General features: G+C 45.4%; 1 long non-coding RNA gene across 1 annotated transcript; it reads left to right on the plus strand.

Annotated features, from left to right (window-relative positions):
* Positions 1–269: 269 nt before the first annotated feature.
* LOC148005729 (uncharacterized) lies at positions 270–7,691 on the plus strand. The gene is made up of 3 exons (XR_015620779.1): positions 270–374; positions 3,555–6,304; positions 6,363–7,691. It is a non-coding gene; the product is annotated as an uncharacterized LOC148005729 (long non-coding RNA).
* Positions 7,692–17,666: the final 9,975 nt, after the last annotated feature.

Here is a 17,666-nt window from a genome sequence, read left to right on the forward strand (position 1 = left end):
AAAGAAAATCCGCTGGAAAAGAACTAGGTCACTCATTACATGTTTCCAGTGTGAGTTAAACAAACCAGAAGCTAGGCTACTGCACTGCAGGGGATGACGGCAGCTTGCCCAAGGCCAGAAATTTCCTGAATTGCAACACTTCTTGGCCAGCACCTGCCCTTTCCCTTCCTGGCAAAGTCCAGTGCGTTGTTACTCATACCTCCTTCCCCTCTGCCAGCTGGTGGGATGTGCTTTACTTCTGGGGTGTGGCTGCTTTTAATACCAAAGTAGGCAGACAGCTGGAAGGCCAAGGCCATGAAGTTGCTGGCAGGAATAAGGCGGAGCTGAACTGGCATGTGAGCCATCCTACCAGACTGTCACACTTGGTCATCCCGGTGAGTCTGGGGTGTGGCTGAGCAGTGATTGGCATGCTGTGTTGGCAGAATTTACGTGGACCCTTGAAAGTCCGGGAGCGGACTGAGGTGAGCTGAGTCACAGTCCCTACTCAGAAGTTACTTTGTAACCATTATTCATGATAGTGAGCCGTCCATGAATATTCCAGGCTTACACTGTGTTGGGAAACTTGAGAACTGATGTTGATTGGCAGGCTGAAGTGCTTTCAAAACAAGGCAGTGACAGGCCAACACAAAGTCTCAGTCAAAATGGGTCATGCCTAAGACAAGGGACGATGCTGCCAGCCATTCTCCAGCGTCTTCTAACCTGGTGCTATCCTAACCCACCGGCTTACGGATTACCCACTTTTTTTTTTTTTTAAAGACTTGGGTTTTACTCTATAGTCCAGATTGGCCTCAATTTGTGGCAGTCCTCTCAGCCCCTTTCAAATTACGTAGGACCAACCACCCTACCTGGTTCCCATGACGCTTCTGAACTTAGTTGTGCCTTCCTGGAGCCATACCCTGGCTTTTCCTAGTGCCGCATGAAGTGGGACAATTTTTCTAGGACGTCTGTCTGGCTTGTCCCTCTTTCCCAGTTATCACATGCCGTGTTTGACGTTGGGTCTCCACATCATCTTATCCGGTCTTTACACGTTGTCCCCTCTCCTAAACTTATTTGTCTGTGATTTACATTTTACTTTTTTTGTTTCTTGGTTTTGAAACAGGCTCTCAATATGCAGCCCTATGGCCTGTGGACTTGATTAGGTACCCCAAGATGGCTTCAAACTCATGCCAACTCTTTTGACTTTGCCTCTTACCTGCTAGAAATAAAATTTTGCACATGGCACCCAGATATAGTTACTATATTTTTCTATTTAATTTTAATTTATTTTGGGGATTTTTTTTTTGAGATATGATCTCATGTATCTCAGATTGACTTTGAACTCCTGATCTTTCTGTCTCTGTCTTCCAAGTGGTAGCATTATAGGCATGCACCACCACGTCCGAGTTGTTTTTTTATTAACCCTATTCAAAAATTATTACACTTACTTGTTTGTTTGTATGTGTGTATGGGGAGCAGAGAGGAAGGGAGGGATGTGTAGAGATCAGAGGCCAAGTTGGAGCAGTCAGTTCTCTTTCTAGCATGTGAGTCCCGAGGATCAAATTGGGCTCCCCAGCAATTGCTTTTACCCACTGAATCGTCTCGTCAGTCCTTTTAATGGCTGAGCATGGTGGTGCTCACCTTTATTCTTAGCACCTGGGAAGCAGAGGCAGCTGGATCTCTAGGAGTTCAAGGCCAGCCTGGTCTACCTAGGGAATTTCCAGTTTGCCATTACACATTACATTGCGTGATAGCTAGTTTATGCAAACTTGACACAAACCAGAATTATTTGAAAGGAGGGGATCTTGGTTGAGAAAATACCTCCATTATATGGTATATACAGCATCATATACAAAATGCTGTAGGGCATTTTCTCGATTAGCAACCAACGGGGGAGGCCGTTGTGGGCTGTTGGTCCTGGGTTCTATAAGAAAGCAGGTTGAGCAAGACTTGTTGAGCACACCTGGGTGTGTGCACTCCTTTCTTTAAGCTCACTTAAAACATTTACGCATGAGAGTGGGTGTGTGTACCGGCTGGTTCTGTGTGTCAACTTGACACAAGCTGGAGTTACCCCAGAGAGAGGAGCCTCCTTGAGGAAATGCCTCCATGAGATCCAGCTGTAAGGCATTTTCTCAATTAGTAATTGAGGGGGGGAGGGTTCAGCCCATTGTGGGTGGTACCATCCCTGGGCTGGTGGTCCTGGATTCTGTAAGACAGCAAGCTGAGCAAGCCAGGGGAAGCAAGCCAGTAAGTAACAACCCTCCATGGCCTCTGCATCAGCTCCTGCCTCCAGGTTGCAGCCCTGTTTGAGTTTCTGTTCTGGCTTCCTTCAGTGATGAACAGCAATGTGGAAGGGTAAACTGAGTAAGCCCTTCCCTCCTCAACTTGCTCGTGGTCCAGCTGTTTTGTTAGAGCAGTAGAAACCCTGGCTAAAACACACAGCGAGATCCTGTCTCGGAACAAACAAACAAACAAAAACAAACAAACAAACAAACAAACCTTTAATGATTCACTGTTAACTGTCCAAACTCCATCATCACTACTGTCCAGTCTGTCACTGTGGTACCCTTATCTTCCCTTCCCACCTCTGCCTTCTACCAATCTCCGAATAGCCCCGAGTTTTCTCTTTTTTTCTTTTCTTTTCCCTTTCCTTTTCTCTTTGCTTTCTTTGCCCCCACCCCCACCCCCTTTCTGTTTTTGCTAGCCTGGATGTTAAGAAAGTTTGCAAGCTTTCATACATCATGTTTCTCATATGTAAAGGTAAAAGAATAACAACAAGCTTCTCTGACAGCTGCACGTGACCACATAACACGGTGCCTGACAAATATCACCCACGGCTACCACTCCGGAGCATTCCTGTAACAAGAATCATTGTAATTGAGAATGGCCCCTACAGGCTCATCCGGTTGAATGCTTGGCTGCCAAATTAGTGGAACTCTTTGGGAAGGATTAGGAACCATGGCTGTGTCGGAGGAAGTGTGTCACTGAGGGTGGACTTTGAATATTCAAAAGCCCATGCTAGGCCCAGTGTCTTTCTCTGCCTGAATGCAGACCAGGATGTAATTAAGCTCTCAGCCCCATGCCTGCTTACTGCCTTCCAGACTTCCTGCCATGACGGTCATGTACTAACCTTCTGAATGTGTAAATAAACCCTCCCCCCCAAATAAATGCGTTCTTCTGTAAGAGTTGCCTTGGTCATGGCATTTCTTCATTGCACTAAGGAACAGAAATTAAGACAGAGAGATGACTCAGAGGTTAAGAGCACTGACTGGTCTGGCAGGGGACCTGGCTTCAGTTCTTAGCACCCACATAGTGGTTCACAACCACCAGTGGACTGGACCCCTCTTCTGACTTCTGTGTGTGCCAGCAATGTACGAGGTGCACATCCATACATGCTGGCGAAACAGTCAGACACATTTTTTTTTTAAATTGTGAGACACAGGGTTACGATGGAGTCCTGACTGCTCTCAAACTTACAGCAATCCTCCTGACTCTGTCTCCAGTAAGAGTGACGATGCAGATGTGAACCGACACACCTGACTTAAATATACTTTCATTTTGTTTTCTATGTACTGGAGACCAAACCCAGGGCCTCGTGCGTGCTAGACAAGTGCTCTACCACTGAATTAGACCAGTAGGTAGCTCACCAACTGATGCATGATAGATGCCAAAAAACACACTCTGGGGAAAAGGAAGCATCTTCACCACACGGTGCTGGGAAAACAAGGTGTCCATATTTAGAAGAAAAATGAAATTATATCCATATCTATTCCTCGGCATAAAAACCAATGCTGAGTGCATTGAAGACTTTACTGTGAAATGTGACTCGAAACCCTAAGACTTCTAGAAGAAAACATGGAATCTATAAGTAGGACTCTGTTCAGGAATTAAGGATGACAATTGACAAAGGAGCCTTCATAAAACTTAAACGCTCCTGTATAGCACAGGGAGCAGCGAAGAGACAAGAAGAGAGAGCCCCAGAACGGGAGAGAACCTTTGCTAACTGCATAAAGCTGATTAATACCTAGAAAATGCAAGGAACTCAAAAAACAAAGAGTTGGCAAGCCAGGATAAGACCCGATTGCTGGAGACACCACATTCTGGATACAGGACTTGCTGAAATGGAGCTAGAATTGGCCTAGAAGTTTTCTTTCCAAGGAACCTTCTGAAAATGTTATACAAGCTACTAAGGGAGAGAAACAATCGGGGGTCCTACCTAACTGTAAAGCTATGAACCATGATGATGACTGCTTAGCAAGCTATCCCTAAGGGCAAGCAACTGCCAGAGGGAGGAAGCACCCATTCTTTGGGTGAGTTCCCTGATGGGTTATCACATCCAAGTGGTCTGTCTTGAACACCAGTACCTCCAAGCCATACAAAATGAACTCAGTAAGTTACGTATGTGTGACAACAATAAAAGTGGAGAAGAGACACGAATTTGAGAAGTTGGGGGGGGGGTTAAATACTGTGACTACAGTACTCCATGAAATTCTCAAAAAATTAAAAATTAAACCTTAAAGGTTAAAAACCTTTTTATTTATTTTTTTGTTTGTGTCTTGAGAGATCAATTGACTGATTCTTTTGAAAACAGTCTCTGTCCTTCTGTGTAGCCCCAGTGAGTTGGGATTCCAAGTGCGCGTCACCATTTCAGGTACTCAGAATGTGTTTCTTACTGTCTGATGCTTCTTAACAATTACAAATGCCTTCTAGTTGCACCTCCACATAACTAGCACAGTGCCCGGTACTTTCCCAATAAATATTCAAAAGTGGAAAGATTATGCTATCATGTGATACCTGCCTTGTTTGGATTCCATTCGTGTGAAAGCTGGACGGTGAGGTGACTCAACCATAAAGGGACTTGCTAGCAAGTCTAGTGACCAGAGTTCCATCCCTGAGACTTGAGTGGTGCAAGGGGTACTCTGGCCTTCCTATGAACTCTGTGGCACATGCGTGTGCTTACTTGCATGCACTTGGATGCTCACAAGCATGATTGTGGAAACGTGTTTTAAAAAGAAAAGTAAAAGAGAGGAGCCATATGTAGATTCTCAAATCAAAGTTCAGTCTCTGGCAAGCACTCCTCTGGAAAATGTGTCAAGGGAACTGATTGAAAATATGCCTTAGGATAATTATAGAAAATGATGATAATTATAGAAAATGAGGACAACAGTTCACATGAATGAAAGCGTCGTCTAAAACTCATTATTTTATATGCTTTTTAAAAATAATTGCATAAAAATAGAGGGTGCGACTGTCATTGAGAAGCACCTGGCCCCAGGACATTTTATTATTTTATGTATTGAGACAGGAGCTCATGTATCCCAGGTTAGCTCAGATTAGCTGAGGATCACCTTGAACCCCTGATCTTCCTTCCTCTATCTCCCAAGTGCTGGGGTATCAGGTGTGTAATGCCATACCTGCTTACATAGGGTTTGGAAGGTGGCTATGCTCCCCACTATTCCCCTAACACCATACCTTATGAGCTGTGCTTGGTGTTGGATCCTAGACTTCATGTATACTAGGTATGGTGGTGGTTGGTTAGCTGTTTGTCAGATTGACACAAGCCAGGGTCATCTGGGAAGAGGGCACTTCAAATCAAGAAAACGAGGCAGTTCTCACATCTGACTGATGAGAGGGCCCAGTCCACTGGAGTCAATGCTATTTCTGAGCAGGTAGTTCTGAGACACTGTGATGGTTGAGTAAGAATGACTGCCAGAAGCTCAGATATTTGAATGCTTAGTCATTAGGGAGTGGAACTGTTTGAGAAGGATAAGAAGGTGTGGCCTCGTTGGAGTAGACATGGATTGTTGAGGAAGTGTGTCACTGCGGGTGGGCTTTGAGGTTTCAAAAGCTCAGACTAGGCCCAGTGTGTCTTTCTTCATGCTGCCTGTGAATCTGGGCATAGAACTCTCAGCTACATCTCCAGGACTATGTCTGTTTGAGTGCTGACATGCTCCCTAACATGATGATAATAAGATAAATCTCTGAAACTGTAGGCCAAGCCCAGTTAAATGCTTTCTGTTGTAAGAGTTGCTGTGGTCATGGTGTCTTTCACAGCAATACCGAATAAGCTAGATTTCTCAGAAAGCAAGCTAAGCAAGCCATGAGGAGCCAATAAACAGCACTCCTCTATGTCCTCTGCTCCAGTTCATGTGTCCAGGCTCCTGATCTGTCTTCTCTTTAAAACGAACTACAACTGTAAGCTGAAACATACCCTTTCCTCTCAGCTTGCTTTTAGTCATAGTGTTTATCATAGCAAGCACTAGGTACTAGGCAAGCACTGTACTAACTTAGATATATTCGCAGAGGCTCCTAGATTGTGTGTGTGTGTGTGTGTGTGTGCGCGCGCGCACGTGTGCGCGTGTGTGTACGCATTGGAGATGCCTGAGGAGGCTGGGGCATCAGAGCCCTTAGAGCTGAAGTTACAGGTAGTTGTGAGCCATCTAAAATGGATGCTAGGAACCAAACCTTGGGTCCTCATAACTGCTGAGTCATTTATTCAGCCCTGCCCCCATCTGAATATTTTATGATGAATAGTTCATGGGACTGTGCTCCTTGAAAATGTAAAAGAACTAGAAAAAGCTGAAGAATGACACTAACCCTTATCAAGGGCAGAGAGAATTGTTTGGTGGTAAAAATAAAAAAGTCTTCCAGGAGGTTGGATGGCTCAGTGCTTAAGATGTTGTTTACTCTTCCAGGAGACGTGAGTCTGGTTCCCAACAGCCTCCAATGCCTTTGGCTTCTTAAGGCCCTTACACACACTCGTACAAACCCTCACATAATAAACACAACACACACATAGTTAAAAGCAAAATAGGAGCAGGGGAGATGGCATGGCTGTCGAGAACACTGGCTGCTCTTTCAGAGGACAGAAGCTTCATTTCTAGCACCTCCACAGAGCTCCAGTCCCAGGGGATCTGATGCCTTCTCCTGGCTTCTTCACATACTGCATGCATGGGTGCACAAGCATATGTGCAGGCAGACACCCACACATAAAACAAAGTTAAGTAAATATTTTTAAAATAAGAGGTAAATCTTTGAAAAGAATCTAGCTGCAAAAAAGATAAACTAGTGAAGAACATGGAATAGGAGAGAGACAGAGAGAGAGAGACAGACAGACAGACATAGAGGGAGAGAGATACACAGAGAGAGAGATACAGAAAGAGAGACAAAGACAGAGAAACATACACACACACACACACACACACACACACACACACACACACACACAGAGGGGTGGGTGGTAGAGATGAAAGACCCCCTCCCAGAAAGGGAATTGTACAAGCCCAAGGCCCTCAACTATAGAAATAAAAAGTAAGTTTTTAGATATGTGGACAAGCTGACCCATCATTTAGACGAAACAGACCAGAAAAGAAAACAAAATGCAGAAACCAGACTAAATTATGGGCACTACTCCATGGGCCACCTGGCAGGAAAAAGAAAAAGTCCCTGACCCCCCGGAAGCCCTGACCACCATGTACTTTTTGCTAACTCACTGTTATGATTATAGCCAAAATAAGTAACATACACGTATGCCTCATATACTCCACCAATCACATCCCTGTAACCATGCATCTGCTTCTGTAAGCCTGCTTCTGCTCCCAATACACTATAAAAACCCGTCCCTGGTTCTGCTAGGCGCGCCAGTCTTCCAAATTGACTGGGACGCCCACAGATACCTGTGTATCCTGATCAATAAAAATCCTCTTGCTGATTGCAGCCTGTGGACTCGGACTGGTCATTGGGCTTGAGGATCTCCCTCCTGAGGGAAGATTCTCTCTGAGAGTCTTACAGAGAGAATACCCACAGATGGTCCAGCAGTTAAGAGAGCACTTACTGCTCTTGCAAAGGACCTGAGTTCAGTTGTTCTCCTGTTCCGGTGTGGACATTCTCTTCTGGCATCCTCAGAAACCAGGCATGAACGCGGTACACGTACTTACATGTAGGCAAACACTCGCACCCATGAAAATAACAGTAAAATACATTTTAATGAAAAGAAAAGCCAGCTGGACAGGCATTCCCGGATTGTCTGCTCTTGGGAGACAGAAGAAGGAGGATCAGGAGTTTAAGGTCATCCCGATAAGAAGCTGGGGTAGTTTCTTTCCTATTGCTGCGATACGGTGCCATGAAACTTTGAGAAGGAAGGGTTTGGGGCCTTTACAGTTCTGGAAGCACAGGAGTCCATCATCATCCCTGCAGGGAGGAAGGCAACGGGCAGGGGGCGTGGTGCTGGAGCAGCAGCTGAGAGCTCACATCCTGATCCACAGACATAGGGAGATGTCTTAGGTTTTGTTCCGTTGCTGTGATAAAAGACTCTGACAGAGCAACCTAAGGGTCTGGCCCATCATGCAGGGGCAGTCAAGGCAGCTGGAAATTGAAGTTTCTGGTCACATTTGTTAGGTTCAAGCTGACAGCCAAGGGAACTCCAGATTGGGAAGCTTAAAAATGGAAGTTTTATTTTCTGAGTGCTCAAGGAGGGGATCTCCACTGTCTCCCTAAAGGGAGATTGTACAGCATTTTCAAAGGCTGGGAACACAAAGCGAGGTGGATGCTGGGGGGAGCTGCGGTGTTAGCCGGCTGTATTTTGACATTGGGAGTCAAGCAGGGAGTATCCGTTGGAGACTGGGCCATATCCAAGACACCTGGCTTCAAGGTCCTTAATTCATTCTCCTCGACCTTATGTCTGGAGCTCAGAGTGATAAGAGGCCAAAGGAGCAGGCCAGCTGCATGTAGGTAATTAGGGCAGAACAGGCAACTGGTTATGTATTTTAACAATATATGCACCTTGCTTTAGATATCAGCAGTTTCTATAATCTTTACTGGTTAACAGACGATTAAGGAAACATTTGGACAGGTGGAATAGGCGTTCATCCCTAGGCTTGGGAACATGAACTTGTTTGACCCAGCCAGTAAGATGGAGAAGTTGTCCTTGAGATGTCCGGACTCAGACAGCTGTTTGTATCAGAGGCTGTTCAGCTATAGGGAAGTCCCCAGCTCCCTTAGGGCCTGGGACCTAGAATTAAGTTTCTGAAAATGAAATGGTAGTGCTTAGAATACATTTCTTTTGCTTGTTCCCAGCATTAAGTCTCAGAAAAAGAGAGCAATGCATGCTTGGTACCGCCCAGCAACGGCTCTACACAGCTCAGGATCCTGTGTAGGAATAGTCCCAGCCACAATTTAGATGTGTCTTCCCACATCATAAAATAATCAAGAGAATAGCCCACAGCCATGCTAGGATGCTGCCTGTGTCTCCCTTAGGGTAGTTAGGCCTATTGAGCACTGAGCTGGACTGGAGGGAGGGGCGCTTAGCCAGGTGTGGGTGGGTGCAGTGCAAGGTCTTGGTCAGTGACAAGTGTGTGGGCAGTGAACACCTGGGAATAGCTTCAGGTAACTGCTTCATTTATTTAGGGGGGTGGGAGTGGGGGTAAAGCAGGTATTTATGCTCCTGGGGAGGTGGCCAGGGTCTCTGGGACAAGGGTTATGTGGCTGTGTATCATTGGTCAGGACAGGAGTGTTGCATACTCAGGGGTTGTAGAGTTCCAAGGGGAAGGGAGGAACCTTATAAGGTCACACAAGGAGTGCAACCTGATAGCTGTCAGGGTCATAAATTATTACTAGGGCTGCTGGTAGGAGAGCCGGCTTTATGGAACCAGGATGGGAGGTGAGGGTAGCCAACGCCTGCCTCCTGAAGTTTGAAGTATCCAATGTTGAAGTTCCCTGGACCCTTCCTTTGTAACCCTGGGCTGCTATGGTCCAACACCAGGAGTCCCATCTTCTAGGTGACTTTAGATCCTATCAAAGTACCAGTCAAAACAAACCATCACAGGAGTTTGAGACCGGCCTGAGCTATGTGAGACTTAAAAATCCACATCCTCACCATAAACGAATTGCGTGTGTGTGTGTGTGTGTGTGTGTGTGTGTGTGTGTGTGTGTGTGTGTGTTTCATATGTGACCTCATTAGTGAGGTCAGTGATGCACTCCTCTAAGTCTTAGCTAGTCTTATGTGTAGTTCAGGCTGGCCTTCAGCATCATAAGTAGCTGAGGATAACCTAAATGCCTGATCCTCCTGCTAGCACTCTTGACTTTCACATTTTAATCTGTTTTACAAATGGACCATTTCCATGTTGTTTATAGAATCCTTATTGTTCCTCTACTCTTTTCAAATACTTTGTTTTTACATACTCAGTGTCTATAAATGGGATTTTAAAAAAACTTTGAGTCCAGTCTTGCTTCGTAGCCCAGACTAACTTAACTTACTCTGTAGCCCAGGCTGGCTTGAAACTCACACACAGCAAGCCTCCTGCCTCACCCTCCTGAGAGCTGGGATTACATACAGTAAATGGAAAATGTCAAGGATGTGTCTTGCAAGTGAAAATGAAACCAGGGAAGGGGAAAGTGGATGACCAGGAGGTGGGGTTTCCAGCAGAGATGGGGGTGGGGCCTGACCGGCTGAGGGATGGGACTTCCTAAGAGGAGATGGGCAGTGGCTGAGTGGGGGGCTGAAGAGGGAAGAGGGGGTGGGGGTGGGGGAGAAGCGGGGGAGTTAAGAAAATAAGCTGGCAGAGGAACACTTCACTTCCTGTCATGTAAGTTTTTCTTTCTACTCTAGTAATTTAGGAGCTTAGGTGAAACTACAGCAGGGTAAAGAACAGAGGCGCATTAGCCCAGGCCTTGCACTTCTGGAAATCTAGCGATTCTCTCTGGCCTCAAACGTTTAGGCATAGGCCATCTTGCCTGGCTCCCGTGACTCTTAGTCAATAGAATTCAGCCAAAAGAGGCTGTGCCAGTTCAGGCCAAAGCCTTGTGAAAGATGAGGGTGGTTCTGTGCTCTTGAACCCTTGAAACTCTGAGCCAATCCACAAAATAACTGGTCATCCTGCTGAAGTGACCAGAAGAGAGTCCGAACTCTGGCCACATGACTACCCTTGCCATGTTCATAGAAAGAGCAGGAGAGCTCAGACGTCCGATGTAAGCACATAGTTCTGCCCAAACAGAATTGTCCAATTTCCGCCCTTTCCGGTCCAGCAACCATCATTTTTTGGAAGTAATTTTTTGGAAATGCATCAGTAGCACCTCGTCACAAAACACTGACGAAGAAATCAAAAAACCAGGACTGGAGAGTTGGCTCAGTGGTTAAGGGCATTCATTGCTCTGGCAGAGGACCCGAGAGTTGAGGTTTGGTCTGTTGCTATGTACTGTAACGCTAAATACTGGCCCCCAAAGACTGGTTGCTCCAGGGACTAGGGAATCCTCAGGTACACCCCCGAGTGATGCTTCTGCTCCTTAATTTAAAACTACTGGCTGCCCTGGGTTCGGTCCCCAGCTCCGAAAAAAAAAAGAACCAAAAAAAAAAAAAAAAAAAAAAAAAAAACCTACTGGCTGAATAAAGACGCCTACAGTTTGTAGCTGAGTAGAAGAGAGGTGGGCGGGGCTTCTGCTCCCTGGCTTGGGGTCTGAGGAGGACCGCAAAGGCAGAGGAAAGAGAAGATGGGAAGTGGAAAAGACAACGAGGAGTAAGGGCTCATGAGTCAGTCACAAGGGCTCGCCAGTCAGAGTAAGAGCGGCCCAGGCTGAACACGGCGAGTCCTATCGCGGGGTTATTGGCAGGGAGGTGGACATAGTAGCACAGAGGGTTGATGTCTGCCCAGCTCTGGGGCTTTAAAGGCTTGTTATAAAGGTTGTGTGCATCTTTTATCTGGGAACTGACTGATCAGAGGTGGGGTAGAAACCCCCGGCTGAGATTGAATAACTGCTACGGCAGCCCCAGGGCGGCTCGCAGCCATCTGTAACTCTAGTTCCAAGGGGTCCAACGCCTTCCTCTGACCTCCGAGGGCACCGGCGGGCACACATACATTCGGCCAAAATACTCACGCTCATAAAATAGCAAAACAGATCTTCTTAAAAAAAGCCAACAACAGAGAACCCAATGAAAATGTGAGCTAAAAGAGCTGAACGAAGCAACTCCAGAAGAAATAGAGAGGCCCAATAAATATTTTTTAAAGTATTCAACAACCTTAGCCATCACGGACATGCAAACTAAAACTGCCTCAGAATGTCATCTCACCTGTGGGATGCTGGAGGGGATGTGGAGGAGGGAACCCCTATTTACTGATGTGAGGGTGTGAACTGTTGGGACCTCTATAGAAGTCAGTGTAAGGGAGCTGGAGAGATGGCTCAGCGGTTAAGAGCATCCGACTGCTCTTCCAGAGGTCCTGAGTTCAATTCCCAGCAACCACATGGTGGCTCACAACCATCTATAAAGAGATCCAATGCCCTCTTCTGGTGTATCTGAAGACAGCTACAGTGTACTTATATATATAATAAAATGAATAAATCTTAAAAAAAAAAAAAAAGAAGTCAGTGTAGACGTTCTTCACAATCTAAGACTAGAACAACCTTATGGCTCAGATGAACCCATGCCCGGGCATGTCTCCACATCCGACTACACGCATGCGCACGCATGCCCATGTTCACAGCTGTTGTGCTCACAATAGTGGGGAAACGGAAGCAACCCATCCATCACTGTATGAATGGAAAATGGATGTGAGGTGAGTATACACAGTACAGAACGATGAGGGGCTGGAGACGAAGCTCCATGGTTTAAGTGCGCTTGCAGGGGACACAAATTTGGTCCCCAGAATCCACATGATGACTCAACCATCTGTAACTCCTATTCCAGGGATCTGACTTCCTCTTTTGGCCTCTTCGAACACCAGACGTTTGCATGGTACCCATACCTGCGTGTAGTACACACTCGTATACACAAAATAAAAAAAATATTTTTTAATATTAAATTTGCAGACAAATGGATAGAAATGGACTTGCATGCTCTCTGTCACATACAAATTCTCTCTCTCTCTCTCTGTGTTTGTGTGTGTGTGTGTGTGTGTGTGTGTGTGTGTGTGTGTGTATCTGTGTGGGAGTGCATGTGAATAGACGCCAGAGAAATAGAAAAGGACCAGGAGAAGGTGACAGAGGCCTTCAGAGAAAGGGGTGGGAGAATACCAGAGAACATGTGATATGAGTGGGAGGGGAAACTGCAAGAGGACGGGCTTAAGCAAGGGCTAGGTGCAGACAGGAGGGAGTGAGACTAGGACCCATCTCTAACCTAAGTTACATACATACATACAACCTAAGTATGTATCAAAGTGTCACAAGAGAACATGTAGCTTTGTATGCAGATTTTAAAAAGAAAAAGAAAACCTTCTAGCTAGGTGTGTTGCTGTAATGTACACTTGTGTTCTTAGCTCTTTGGAAGATGGAGGAAGGAGAAACAGGAGTTCAGGGACAGCCTTGGGTACAATAGCAAGTACAGAGGCTAGCATGTGCTGTAGGAGACTGCCAAAATAGACAGACAGACAGACAGGCAGACAGACAGGCAGGCAGATAGATCAGAAAGTAGGGGTATGGGTGGGTGGATAGATAGATGATAGATACAGATAGATACAGATGTAGATAGAAGATACATACAGGGCTGGAGAGGTGGCTCGGTGGTTAAGAGCACTGACTGCTCTTCCAGAGGTCCTGAGTTCAAATCCCAGCAACCACATGGTGGCTCGCAACCATCTGTAATGAGATCTGATGCCCTCTTCTGGTGTGGCTGAAGACAGCTACAGTGTACTTATATATATAATAAATAAATCTTAAAAAAAAAGAAGATACATACACACACGCACACACGTAGATAGGTAGATAAGTATATGTATATGGTGGCACAGGCCTGTAATTCTAACACTTGAGAGGTGAAGGCAGAGGGAATAACAGTTCAAGGTTAGCCTGACTGCCTAAGACAGTGTCTCAGAAGAACATGTGATAATGATAATTAATAAATAATGACTTGGGGCTGGGGATTTAGCTCAGTGGTAGAGCGCTTACCTAGGAAGCGCAAGGCCCTGGGTTCGGTCCCCAGCTCCGAAAAAAAGAACCAAAAATAAATAAATAAATAAATAAATAAATAATGACTTTCTTTTCCAGACTCTCTTCTTTTGTGTGTATATATGCAAGAGCTCTAGCAGTACTCACACACCTGAGAACATCAGCCTTTGTTGCTGTAGTTACGGAATTAAACTTGCCACTTGTCTTAGTCAGGTTTCTTTTTTTTTTTTTTTTTTTTTTTTATTAACTTGAGTATTTCTTATATACATTTCGAGTGTTATTCCCTTTCCCGGTTTCCGGGCAAACATCCCCCTCCCCCCTCTCCTTCCTTATGGGTGTTCCCCTCCCAACCCTCCCCCCATTGCTGCCCTCCCCCCATAGACTAGTTCACTGGGGGTTCAGTCTTAGCAGGACCCAGAGCTTCCCCTTCCACTGGTGCTCTTACTAGGATATTCATTGCTACCTATGGGGTCAGAGTCCAGGGTCAGTCCATGTATAGTCTTTAGGTAGTGGCTTAGTCCCTGGAAGCTCTGGTTGCTTGACATTGTTGTACTTTTGGGGTCTCGAGCCCCTTCAAGCTCTTCCAGTTCTTTCTCTGATTCCTTCAATAGGGGACCTATTCTCAGTTCAGTGGTTTGCTGCTGGCATTCGCCTCTATATTTGCTGTATTCTGGCTGTGTCTCTCAGGTTTCTATTCCTGCACGAACATCATGACCAAGAAGCAAGTTGGGGAGGAAAGGGTTTATTTAGCTAACACTTCCACATTGCTGTTCATCATCAAAGCAAGTCAGGACTGGAACTCAAGCAGGTCAGGAAGCAGGAGCTGATGCAGAGGCCATGGAGGGATATTACTTACTGGCTTGCTCAGCTTGCTTTCTTATAGAACCCAAGATCACCAGCCCAGGGATGGCACCACCCACAATGGGCCCTCCTACCCTTGATGACTAACTGAGAAAATACCTTACAGCTGGGTCTCATGGAGGCATTTCCTCAAGGGAGGCTCCTTTCTCTGTGATAACTCCAGCTTGTGTCAAGTTGATACACAAAACCAGCCAGTCTATCACTTAAGGGTCCAGTTCCCTGCCACCACCTCTGCTCGATCCACTGCTACTCCCCACGAAACAGGCTCAGTCATAGAAGGAAAGGTTCCCTGGGCAACACGGCTAACTCCCTGCTCATGGTTAGGCACCATTAATAGGAAAAATGGGTTCTCAGCGATTCCTGGTTAGCAGGTTGATACACAGTAAGAAGACCTCCAGTTTTAGAGGATTTTGCTGGTGAGTCATTAAGTTAAAAACGGAAACCCATATTGGTGATAAATCTTTTTAGAAGTACTCTGTGTTCTTTTTAAAAATTGATTGTTTCTAAGTGGCTACTTTGACTAACATCAAAAGGACAGATTTCTGATTTGATACAAATTGGTCCTTTCTGAGAAACTGTTCCTAGTTGTTCTGTTTCAAAGTTGGCACAGAGGATTCCTTCTTTTAATGTTTTATGTTACACACATAGATGTGTGAAGATAGGAACGTGTCGGTGCAAGTCACATTTCCTATGATCTGTCTGTCTGATGTGGGTGCTCGGAATTGAACCCTGGTCCTCAGGAAGAACAGCCAGTACTCTTAACCACTGAGCCATCTCTCTAGCCCAGCACCAGAGATTTCTTATGAAGGATACTTTAAAATTTCAGTAAGCTTCTCTTCCCTTTCTTTACCCTTTGTCTTTATGTGACAGGGTCTTCTCAAGTAATCCTGGCTAGCCTGGAAGTTATTCTCTAGACCGGGGTGGTCTTGACCTTACAGAGGTCTATCTGGGTTTGGTTTGGTTTGCTTGCTTACTTGTTTGTTTTTTGAACAATGTCACTATACAGCTATGACTAGCCTGGAACTCACTATGAGACTAGACAGGCTTTGAACACACAGAGACCCACCAGCTTCTGCATCTTGAGTGCTGATAGTAAAACCATGTTCCACCATGACTAGTCCTCTTTTTGTTATTACTATTAATTATATTTTATTTCTATGTGTGGGTATGGGAGGGCACACACATGCCACAGTATGGAGGCCAGAGGATAACTTGTGGAAGTTGGTTCTCTCCTTCCATTATGGTAGAGATTCTGAACCTGTGGGTTACGACCACTTTGGGAAGAAGGTCAGTGACCCCTTCACAGGGGTCACCTTAAGACCATTGGAAAACACAGATGTTTGCATTACGATACATAACAGGAGCAAAGTTACAGTTACGAAATAGCAACAAGAATAATGTTATGGTTTGGGGTCCCCACAGCATGAGGAGCTTTGTTAAAGGGTGATAGCATCAGGAGAACCAGTGCATTATGGGTTTCTGGACAGAAGCCATGCCATCAGTTTGACAGCACACACCCAAGCCATCTTTTAGCCCCCTATTCCTTCCCCTTTTAAACATTATTTTTGTTTTATGTATGAGTATTTTATCTGTGTGTATGTCTGTGCACCTATGTGCCCAGTGAGGCCAGAAGAGAATGTTAGAGCCCCCTGGAATTGGAGTTACAAGCAATTGTGAGCTACCGTGTGGATGCTGAGAACTGGATGCAGGTCCTCTGAGAGAGCAGCCAGTGCTTTTAAGCACTGAGTCACCTCTCCAGCCCAGCCATATTATTTTCACTGTTCAATACTACATATTATAAACATTTGCCAGTCCTGTGATTGGGTGTGGTGGTTGTGAAATTTTTGACAAAACTGGGGTATCTAAGTCAGTGTTCTATTGCTGTGAAGAGACACCATGACCACAGCAACTTAAAAGAAAGAGCTCTTATTAAAAAAGAAATTGGTGGAGGGTGGTATGGGGAGAAGAATGGGGAGGGGAACACCCATATAGAAGGGGAGGGGGAAGGGTTAGGGGGATGTTTGCTTGGAAACTGGGAAAGGTGATAACAATTGAAATGTAAATAAAAAGTACCCAATTTAATAAAGATGGAGAAAAGGAAAAAAAAAGGGTGAATAATAATCATTGAATGTGAATAATTATGTGTTCAGGACAGACATGTTTGGACATTGGCTCAACTAAAAAAAAAAAAAATAGAAATTGGGCTGGCTTACAGTTTCCGGGGCTTAGTCCATTATCATCATGGTGGGGAGCATGGCAGCAGGCAGGCAGACAAGGTGCTGGAGAGTAGCTGAGAGTTCTGCGTCCAGATCCACAGGCAGCAGGGAGAGAGACACTGAGCCTAGCTAGGGCTTCTGAAACCTCAAAGCCCACCCCAGTGACACACTTCCTTCAACAAAGCCACACCTCCTAATTCTTTCAAATAATGCCATTCCCTAAGCATTCAAACATATGAACCTCTGGGGGCCGTTCTTATTGAAACTATCACACGGGGTGAACACAAGACATTTCTAACAATGCTCAGCCCACATGTTACGTGGTGCAACTCACAGCAGCCTTAGCTCTCAAGGCAGAGCATGCGCACTGCACTACTCAGGCCCTCGCGACAACAAACACTTCCTCGCACACCTCTGCTCAGCTTCTAAACAATCACAAGGAGTCATAAATCGAAGCGTTTTGCTGTGCATAAGATCTTCTGTCCTTACAGAAACGTAATGGTTTAATTAGCGAAAGTAAAGGGTTTATAACATTTCTCTACCATCATCCCTCAGTAGCATGTCTAAGAGCAACAGATGTTTGGATCGTGTTGTGTTTACATGTTTGATTTTTAGCATTGCTGTTTTGAGTCTGTGTCGGGGCTTCAGGGCAGGTAGAAGAGCATGAAATGGCAGACAGGAAATCCAGAGAGAAACTGGCTGAGGTGCTGCAGCAAACCGGAACCACTGGAATCATGGAGG

The sequence above is a fragment of the Rattus norvegicus genome, chromosome 5 (assembly GCF_021556685.1).
Source record: "Rattus norvegicus strain SHRSP/BbbUtx chromosome 5, alternate assembly SHRSP_T2T, whole genome shotgun sequence".
Lineage (NCBI taxonomy): Eukaryota > Metazoa > Chordata > Mammalia > Rodentia > Muridae > Rattus > Rattus norvegicus.